Source organism: Amphiprion ocellaris, chromosome 24 (assembly GCF_022539595.1).
Source record: "Amphiprion ocellaris isolate individual 3 ecotype Okinawa chromosome 24, ASM2253959v1, whole genome shotgun sequence".
Classification (NCBI taxonomy): domain Eukaryota; kingdom Metazoa; phylum Chordata; class Actinopteri; family Pomacentridae; genus Amphiprion; species Amphiprion ocellaris.
The window spans coordinates 13771997-13781869 of NC_072789.1; positions in this window are offsets into that span (position 1 = coordinate 13771997).

Below are 9873 nucleotides of genomic sequence, written 5' to 3' on the forward strand. Positions count from 1 at the left end.
AATTCAACAAAAATCTTCAAGGTAAGTTATCAAATAAATGCTGTGGTCCAAATTTTGCCTCTGAACTTTAGTGGCGTAGAAGTAGAAAGTAGCAAAAAATGGAAAGTAACTCAAAATAGCACTGAAGAACAGAATTTTGGTAAATATACTTTCCACCACTGCAATTGTTTGCACAGATTCCTGACCTCAATATCATGCAACAACTTTCGGATGACCAAGGATGGTCACATCACTTTTGTGGAGGATGTTACAGCAATATATTAATGCCTTTTGCTTCAAGTGCCCATATACTTTTGTGCAAAAAACACAACTCCACATGTTGTACATGTACACAGGCTGACGTCTAAGTGTGTAAACATATCCACTGGTATGATTTTTCATAGCAGGAAACTGCATTTGTGCACATGAGTGCCTAATTACATGTATACAAACACACACAAAATGAAAAATAACAACATGCACACACACTTATTTCTACAATCACGCCTTGTACCTGCTGACATAAATGAACACACCTAGTGCACATGCAAACACACTCACAAATAAGGAAAAGCACGCACACGCATGCACCTGACACTCCTCCAATCCCATTAAGATGTATTTAAGGATGTCTAATGGAAATTGATCAGTGATTAAGATCATTTTGGGTTAATCCAATTAATCAATGCCTGCTGATTAGGATGGCGGCAAAAAAGGCAAAAGATTCATCACAACTCCCGTCGGCCCTGTCGGTCCCCCGCCGACCACGGCGACACTTCGCCTTCAGCTGGAGTTATTGGGGAATTTTAAATAGGTGTGTCACCTTCAGGTCCGGTTGGGGAGGACTGAAAGAACATCGAGCATGAAGAAGAAAGAAATTCTCTTTAAAATTGAAAGTAAGGAGAAGAAAGAGTGCAGCCTCACTTTGTGTAAATCTGCTTTGAATGCAATCTGAGGAGAAGAAATATGGAGACTGTAATAAACTCTATGTTTAATATACAATTTCAGTCATATTAAAACAAGTTCAATACAGTATATAAGAGATCTTTTCACTGCTGCCATGTGGAAACTGAACCAATATCTACAACAATTTTAGATCTGCTAGAAATCCAAATAATCATGTGAAAGGCCATCACATCATCAATCAGTTATCTCAAATTTCACGCCAAATGGCAATAAATCGAGCAGAAATGTGACTCTGTTCTAAAATTAGGCAAGAGCAACTAATTTTGAATTAAATGTGGGCTTAATCCATACGGTGTCTGCTGGCCTTTGACACAACTGAATCCAAAAAATATGTGAGTAAACCAAAAGTCCACGTCTCTTCCAGATGTGTCATTTTACGTTGGCATGATGACAAGCAATTTCATGAGTTAGGAAACAGTTAATGAAATGTTCTCTTTATGATTAGTCCATAATGATAATGGAATGACTGAATGAGGGATGATTGAAACAGCTGACTGCAACATAGAAGTTATCGGATAATGGCGTGGGGTGATGTGGCCAAAAGATCATATCACTATTTGAATCACATTTCCCTCCACACAATTAGTCAAACTCATAATTGTAGTTCAAGATGGTGGGTCCATGTTTGAGATGAGAGACTCACCGAAAAGGAAAACGAATGATAATAAGCATCCGGGCTGGGAAACACAACACGGGTTGGGGCTGTGGCTATTTCCTAGCAGTGACTGTGTGTTCAAAAACGCAACACTTTAATATAGCACCTTTAAGTTAATTAAATCTCTAAGATTCCTCTGAAAAGGAGGTCATAATCAAATTAAGATCATCCATGATATAAAACCCTCAGAAAAGACCTCAGATTTACAAAGTACAAGAAGTACAAAGCCAGACTACTTCCTGACCTACATAAGGAAAATAAGGGATATACACTGATAGCATAACTACTGTTGCTCTTCTTGTTGAATGCTGCTTTTTAAAATGTGACATTGGTCATGTGTTGCTCTTGGTTTTGGTTCTGCTTGAGGGTAATTGGCTTTAACTTTGCTTTGACGTTCTACTTGAGCAGTTTAGGTTGCCAAAAGAGACATCTTTTAACCACTTCTTCAGTTTGGCACACACTCGCACTTCATCTTAAACATTGCTTGCTTCAATTTGGATGAAAATACACACAGAGTACATTTTATGGGCCGAGAATGCTGCATTTCCCCTCAGTCTGTGAGTGAACATGTTGAATTTGAAGAATGACAAACATTGTTTTGCCCATTAAATATCACTTTCACCATGTGTTTTGCCGACACGTTAGCCTGCCATGTTTCATTTAGAATGGTTTCTTTTCAGATCAAACCTTCAGCTTGCCAAAGTCTTTCTGTCTTTCTCACGGATCACTAGTTCTCTTCACTCTCCCATGTCCACACGCTTTTCTCATATGAAATATTATTCTTAAAGTTTCACTGCGCCTAGAGTGAGAATGTTGCACTGCGCAGCACGTCAGTGTGATTTGCTGAAGTGAAACCTACGCTCTGGGTCAGAACTTGCAGAGTGAGAAGGTGGAGTAAGAGGTTGTTTGGACATTTGGCGGGTCAGTGAGAGAGTAGTAGCCGATGGGCGGTTCTTGACAGAGTTTGGCCAGAAAAAGAGGTTAGAAAAGCAGACACTCTTTCCACTGTGAGCAGCCAGAGTACAAATGTAGGCCAGAGCCCTGTTAGAGTCGACGACAGACAGAATTTATAGGGCAATTTATGAAAACTATTGGAGAGAGGCGGGAGCTGCCAGTTGTCGCTTTCTCTCTCAATCTCCCACCACTTGGATGCACACAGACCGGCATACGCATTCATAAATTTCGTGCGCACATGTGGCCTGAGCGCAAAACCTCGCACACTCAATCGACACCTACAGCAGTTCACCTTTCTTAGAGGATGACACACCTGGTGTGGGCAATAAGTCATTCACAGCAAGACAGTGGAGCAGACAACACGCAGTCACTGTAATTCACACAGCAAGTAAGACTGGAGAAAATAAAGCACAGATGGAGGAGGGTTACAGGCTAAATGGAGTTATACATCCATGGAAACCCATGTGACCTGCAAGTCCAGTAGTCATAAATTCCAGAATGCATGAACACCAACGCAGTGTGGTACATTTGGATCGGTAAAAAATTCAGTTTAGGACTAGAGTTCACTGCTCAGTTAAAAATCCAACATTTATTTGCTCTAAGATCACTTCACTTATTACTCCGCCGGAGTTATGTCATAATCAGCGTATGTGAATCCTTCTGTCTGTGCACAACATTACTCAAAAATTGACCAATGGATTTGGATGAAATTTTCAGGGAAGGTCAGAAATGATACAAGGACCACCTCATTAGATTTTGGCAGTGATGCGGTATCAGTACACAATAAACACATGCATAACATGTGTTCAGTGCAAGTTCAGGGAATGAACAGTCTTGGCGGAGTACTGCGCTCTCTGAGTGCTTTTGTTGCTCATGTTTGGTCTGATCCAGGTCTTGGTCACAGCAATAAAAGGCTAAGCAACCAGTAGACACAGTAGACAGAGTTCTTTCTGCAATTTGTGATCAGTGATCAGTCTAAAAAATCTATATTTGCGTACCTTTACTTTAAACAGAGCTATTATTCAAAAATATGACTTGCACTTGCTACGAAAAGGTAAAAAATATAATAATTAAAGTAAAATGAATGGAATGATTACTGATCAAAAAATGAAAAAATCTTACAACTTGCAAGGTCTTCTGAGGTCTCTGATAGAAAGGCTACTTTCTTAAATCGCATTCTACAGAGTGTGTGAGACTGTCTTTAATGAATGATTATGGATTTTTAATTTGCTTATATTTCCCCATAGAGACAGACAGAGAGAGAAGGAGAAAAATGTGATGGGGATGGAGAAAAAGGGGGATAATAAAGGGCAGCCGTGGGTAGAATGAAAAGCAGAGACAAAATACAGGAAACAGGAGAGGAAATGAGAGCTCAAGCGGTGGATGAAGGAAAGCTTGGTTAAAAATAACAATTTGGTGGTTGATTAACTGATCTGTGTGACCTGTCCAGAGCGTAAAAAACATCTCTGCACTTTCAACTTGTATGCATTAAACAGATTATTTTTGGTTGTTCCACATTTACAAGCTGTTGAGCAAAATATGCAAACTGGTGGGTAACAATGCACGCCAGATATTTAGCCACGATTCATTGAAAAACCCCCAAAAGTACTTTGGGTGAGAACGCATGAGCAGGTGACAAGTGTGTAACCTTACACACTAAATACACACCACACAAGTGGGTATTTTTCATGTTTTTCCCCCACTTAACCCCGCCACTCCACGTATGTTTAAAGAGCTTCATTCTGCTAAATTGTGGTTAAAAAAGGGCAAACTGTAGTCATCCTCTCCTGCTGTTGAGTTTGGTACATGGGGAAGAAACCCCCCCAAAAAAAAAAGCGTAAGAACAGGTGAATGACAGTGTGGCCCCTGCACGATGAAGCACCCGCTTGAATTATTTACCTCCTCCAGAAACATTCTCCCCCTGCCACCTGAAAGAAAAGGGCCTCCTTTGCTGAGTTATGACAGTAAACCGGTTTTAGAAATAATAGGTGTTTTTAAGCGGCTAAGTTATAGCACAAGGAAGATTCTCCCTGACAATTCACTCACTGCGCCACTAACAGTCGCGGTGCTGTGCAACCCGGTGCAGAAAAACGCCGAAGGGGGTTTGGGAGAGTAATGAAGGGCCGTTCTGCTTACTTCATAAACTTGTCACAGCTCCTTTTCATTTTATTTCCTGAACAAACCCGATTATTTCTCCACCTCCCCACCTCCCCCCGCTACATTGGCAGCTAAGGCGTAGGTCAGTTAATAAATATATCAGTTTGCCACCCTAAAAAGTGCTGCAGTATTAAAAAAAAAAAAAAAAAAAAAAAATGGAAACGGCACAGGGATAAAATATGGATGAGGCTGCTTCAGTGCTCCAGGTGTGTCAAGTGTGATTTAATATGAGGAGGGGACGCGTGGCGAGGGAAGGGAGATTACTGAGGAGAGCACAGACAGACAGTGCGACCTCTGACCTCTGAATAGCAGCCAGTCAGCTAATACTGCTGAGCTGAACCTCACAAAACAGCCACTGGGGAGAGACCTGCCTAAATCCATCAGCTTTACTGATCAAGAAGAAGCACACGTCAATCTCCGGGAAATCTGTTAGTGTTTGTGGGAGTGTATATTTTTGGGATGTAAGGTGTCAACGCTGAATGTGTGACAAACCGCGCATAGGGTTTTGCGTGTGCGCGGTCGGCAGCTTTTGTGAATCATAGGCTTATATGTGCTGTTAGAGAGGTGGTGGAGAATAAGCGCATGTTTAAAGGCGCAGCATTAATTAGTGAATTGTGTATTAGTATAGGTGCTGCAAACAAATAACACCCTCACCTGTGTGAATGGCAGCATCAAGCTAGTTCTGTTTTCACGTCACGTTTGGAGGGAAGACTGGTTACTTCACAGCACAAAATGGAACAAGGCTGCAGTTTATGTGGAGTTTAACAGAAAAGCACTTGTTTTCAATCAGATCAAATCAAAACCATCTGGCAACACTGGTCAATGAAAGAAAAAGTCGTTTGGAAAGGGGCCTTTAAGACCCTGTTGACAATTTGCAATAGGTTCATTCCATCTTAAATCATCAGGGGCCTTCTGCTCGAACATCGCTGATTTGCTTGAAACGTGATGATTGGCGTACGTTTGTCCTTCTGTTAATCTGTTAATCTGTCTGTGCGCAACAACTCAAAAACGGACCAACAGATTTAATAAAGATGTTTCACGTTGTTAATTAGATGCTTGATAAATGTCCATCCCTGAAAACTTCAGTCAGTGCTGACAGCTGTTTAACCTTTTCACATTAATTAGGGTAAAAGTCTCACCTTTCCTGCTGTCTTACCACATAACAATAAATTTTACCTTAAACATCAGATTAAACCTTCACCAAACCTCTTCAACTGGAAGGACATCACATTAAAGACATCATTTGGTTCCTATGTTGGCTCTTTTGTCACTGTGTTCCCAGATTTTAGCAATTAACCGTAACATAACTACAAAGGACAGAATCCATGTTGTATTAAATTTTAATTTTGCTTTCAGTGGGAGAAATAATGGCTTGAGAATTACCACTGGAGCAAGAACAGGCTTCCAATTGTGTCAACCAGCAATTCCCTTAAGCTATCCCAGCTAATTGGACAATGATGTATTAAAGTCTGAAAATGTTATACATACTTTGTTTAGGTTTTCTGTCTCCGGGAGTTTGTCCTCCGCTGGTCACAGAGCCATGGGCTAGGAAATGGGCTTTCCTGTCGCTCAGTGAGGCTAAGCCGACAGAGCATGAAGACAACCACAAAGCCCCTCACCGCCTCCTGATACCAGCCAGCTCAGTAGCTAATCATTACACATCTTCCTCTCATGTGTTCAGCACTTTTTATTTCTCTTTTCTCACTCTATCCACCCCCACTCCTCCTCATCGCTCCCATCTCTGACCTCGGTCTCTCACCTCCCCTTGCGCATCAGTTTCTCTTTTTTGTGTGAAAGTGACAGTTTGTGTGTGTGTGTGTGTGTGTGAGAGAGAAAATGACTGTCGGAGAAGAAAGCGAGCGGGTGTGTTCGCTATGTAGCAGGGTTTCTGCTCTGAGAACTACCTTGCATGCCCTCTAAATTTGCTGAGCTCTCACAAAAAAGGAACTCTGCTTTCCCTCTTTGCCATCAGAATCTCACACAGCGGCGAGGAGGAGTCGACGATGCAACACAGCAGCTCTGTGAAAACAGAGGAAACACCGGCCTGATGCCAGGATCGACGTGAGCAATGGACTCTGATTTCTCCCCAAAGTGTTGCTCACAAGCAGCAAAAAAAAAAAAAGTTAATTTGCATTTTTTCTTCTGTTTCTTTACAATGATCACACTTAAAGTCCGACTGGTTGCAGCTACCGCCACCATGATGAGCAGACAGGCCTCACTGGGCAGCAACTGAAGCATGAGTGACCCTTGCTGACTGCTGTGGGACAAATCCACAGGTAGCCATGCCTAAATCCACTTCCTGCACCCAGTAATGGCTTCTGGTGACCTCTGGCTGCATGCCGTGACCCATCATACACCATCGAGCTCAGCCCGGTCCTTACAGTACGTACATGACAATTTAAGGTTCTTGAGTTTGCTATCTCCCACTCCCTCGTTCCCACTCTCACCCAACCAGTCGAGGCAGATGGCTGCTTTCCCTGAGCCTGGTTCTGTCAGTGATGTTGTTGTTATTATTATTATTATTATTATTATTATTATTATTATTATTATTATTATTATTATTATTATTATTATTTATTATTCTCTCTTCATAGGGATTCCAAAGGCAACTTTGGATTGTTACGTTTTCTGCTCTCTTTTTAAAATTCCTATGGTCTCTACCTTACTATGCTAAGAGTGGTGAGATGACAAATGTTGTCAATCTATGCTATCTAAATAAAATGTAATTGAATTGAAATTGAATCATTTGTCTTCATGACAGATGTCCTTCACTACATCTCAGAGGAAAATACTGTATTTTTGACTTTACTACATTTATCTGGCAGCTTCAATTACATTACAAATCCAGTACACAAAACACATGAACTTCACAAGTACAGTGGAACTAATTAGTTGATTCATTAATGAGCTGATTGACAGAAAATCAGCACCTATTCTGATAACCATTGCGCTTGTGGTGGCATTTCTTGCTATTTTCAGAGGTGCCACAAACCAAACTGCTGAAAATATTTAGAGGACTTTTACTTCTGTCATCAAGTTTGAAACACAGATAGATAATCACCACCATTACACTATTTTTCAGAGACAGAAACTAAAAGCAGGCAACTAATCATGTGTGACATGGTTTCAAAATTGCACTATTCTACATGTCTAAAATAAGGATTTGCCAAAAAAATAAATAAATAAATGAAGTGTGTGCACTCACCAGATTCTGGTATAAAAATAAAACAAGAGCAAAAATAAACCCACCAGAAACTCCTTGGTGTTCAGATTGTTCCTTTCCCCACCACTAGCTGGATAATATGCAAGTTAGTGAATGATAAGCTAATTTAAAGTTTCAGATTCAAACGTGAACACATTTACTCCTGTGCCACAAGGCAACTGTATGTTTCCCATTACAAGCACCAGAAACGACAACCATCCCTGCTGCTCCTAGCCTTGACCATCTTGAGTGTCATATTAATGCTGTAACATGACATTCAAGGAAACGTATAATGCACAGAAATTACTTATGAAATGAGCCAGATGTGGTGTGCTAGTGATATGCAATCGCATTATATCAAGGTGAGTTTTGACTGCAAAGAGCATCTTTCAAGATCTTTTAACTTCTGCTCCCCGATGGTTGGAGCGTGCACATTGGGAGATCCCAGGTAGCCACAGACTAGCATGCCAAGGTAGCCTGAATGCAAACTCTTGGGCAGGTTACGAAGGGCAAGGGGATCCCTGTTTGTGAGCCGTGGAGGGAGCACACCTGGGGTTTCTTCATGCAAATTAACTTCTTTGTTATGTGATTTCATTATGGGTTGCATCGCAGGCGTTTAAGTTAAACTATCAAACATTTTTCTTATTGCTACAGGTGTAGTGTCTGTTGCTGGTACATATCATTATTGTTTATCACTCAGGCTTTTCTATATTAATTCATAAGACTGATAATAGAAATTCTTCACACAAATACAGAAAGAGCGTCACGGTCCTTCTGTTAAATTCAAAGTTTCCCCAATGAAGCAAGGAGATTATCAACTTAGTAATGGAGAAAAAAACTCATGACTTTTATAGGAATAAACAGTGTTACTGTAGCAACAAGTGACTCTTAGTATTTGCAGTAATATCTATAAAATAAAACCCATATAATTCATACATACTTTCATATATAAGTTTCTATATTTATTTGTGTGTTTTTATGTGTTCCATTGTCAACAGTATACATTATGTGCACAATAAACAGCTGCAATGCGCACACACTTACACACACACATACACAGCTGGCTGCTATGACATGTTAGGGATGTGTTAATTCATCCCTCTAAGTTTCCTTATCATGTCTGCTGCTTGGCCATTCATTAATAGTCCTGTTTTTAATTAGCCATTAGTGAACACACTCCCCATGTCAGAGATATGAGATGGGGGGAGTGTGTGTGTGTCTGTGTGGGTGTGTGTGTGTGGCATAGAGAGAGGAGAGTGGGAGTCGGCATACTGCAAGGAAGGTGTTAGGAGTATGGATGTGTAGTGTGTGTGTGTGTGTGTGTGTGTGTGCGTGCGTGTGTGTGTGTGTGTGTGTCGACAGCTCCATTCTCCCACTGTGGCGGCAGAACAATTGGCAGGGACACGCTGTTCAGTGGGGCCTCCTCCTCATTATTGGCCCACTGCTCACTTGTGAGCCGTATCATTGTACTGCAAGACAATGGCTGCCAGGGGCCCCACCCGACATGATACCCCCCTCACACACACACACTCACACCCATTGCACACACACACAGACACACACACACACACATCCAGCTATACGCTTTACTCCCCCATGCATCCTCAGAGCACTCCCTCCTCTCCATCCCAACCCCGCAGTATCGCCGCACCTGATTGGCTGCGGCGCCGACACCCGACGCTGGTCAGAGTCCACAGTGAGAGAACAGGGGATTAAGTCTAATTAGCATGAACAATAAAAACAAACAAACATGGATGGGGGAGAAGGGTCACGGAGGCAATCCCACTGTCTCTCTTAATTAGCATTGTTTACCAAGTGACACAGTTGGTTCATGATATCAGCTACATGGCAGCACATATCTATTAGATTTGTTGCTTGCACAGGCACGTGTACACACAGTGCTGAGACACACAAATCATATGTACATGTGTGGAGGATTTTTTAGGGCATTTGGAAGCAC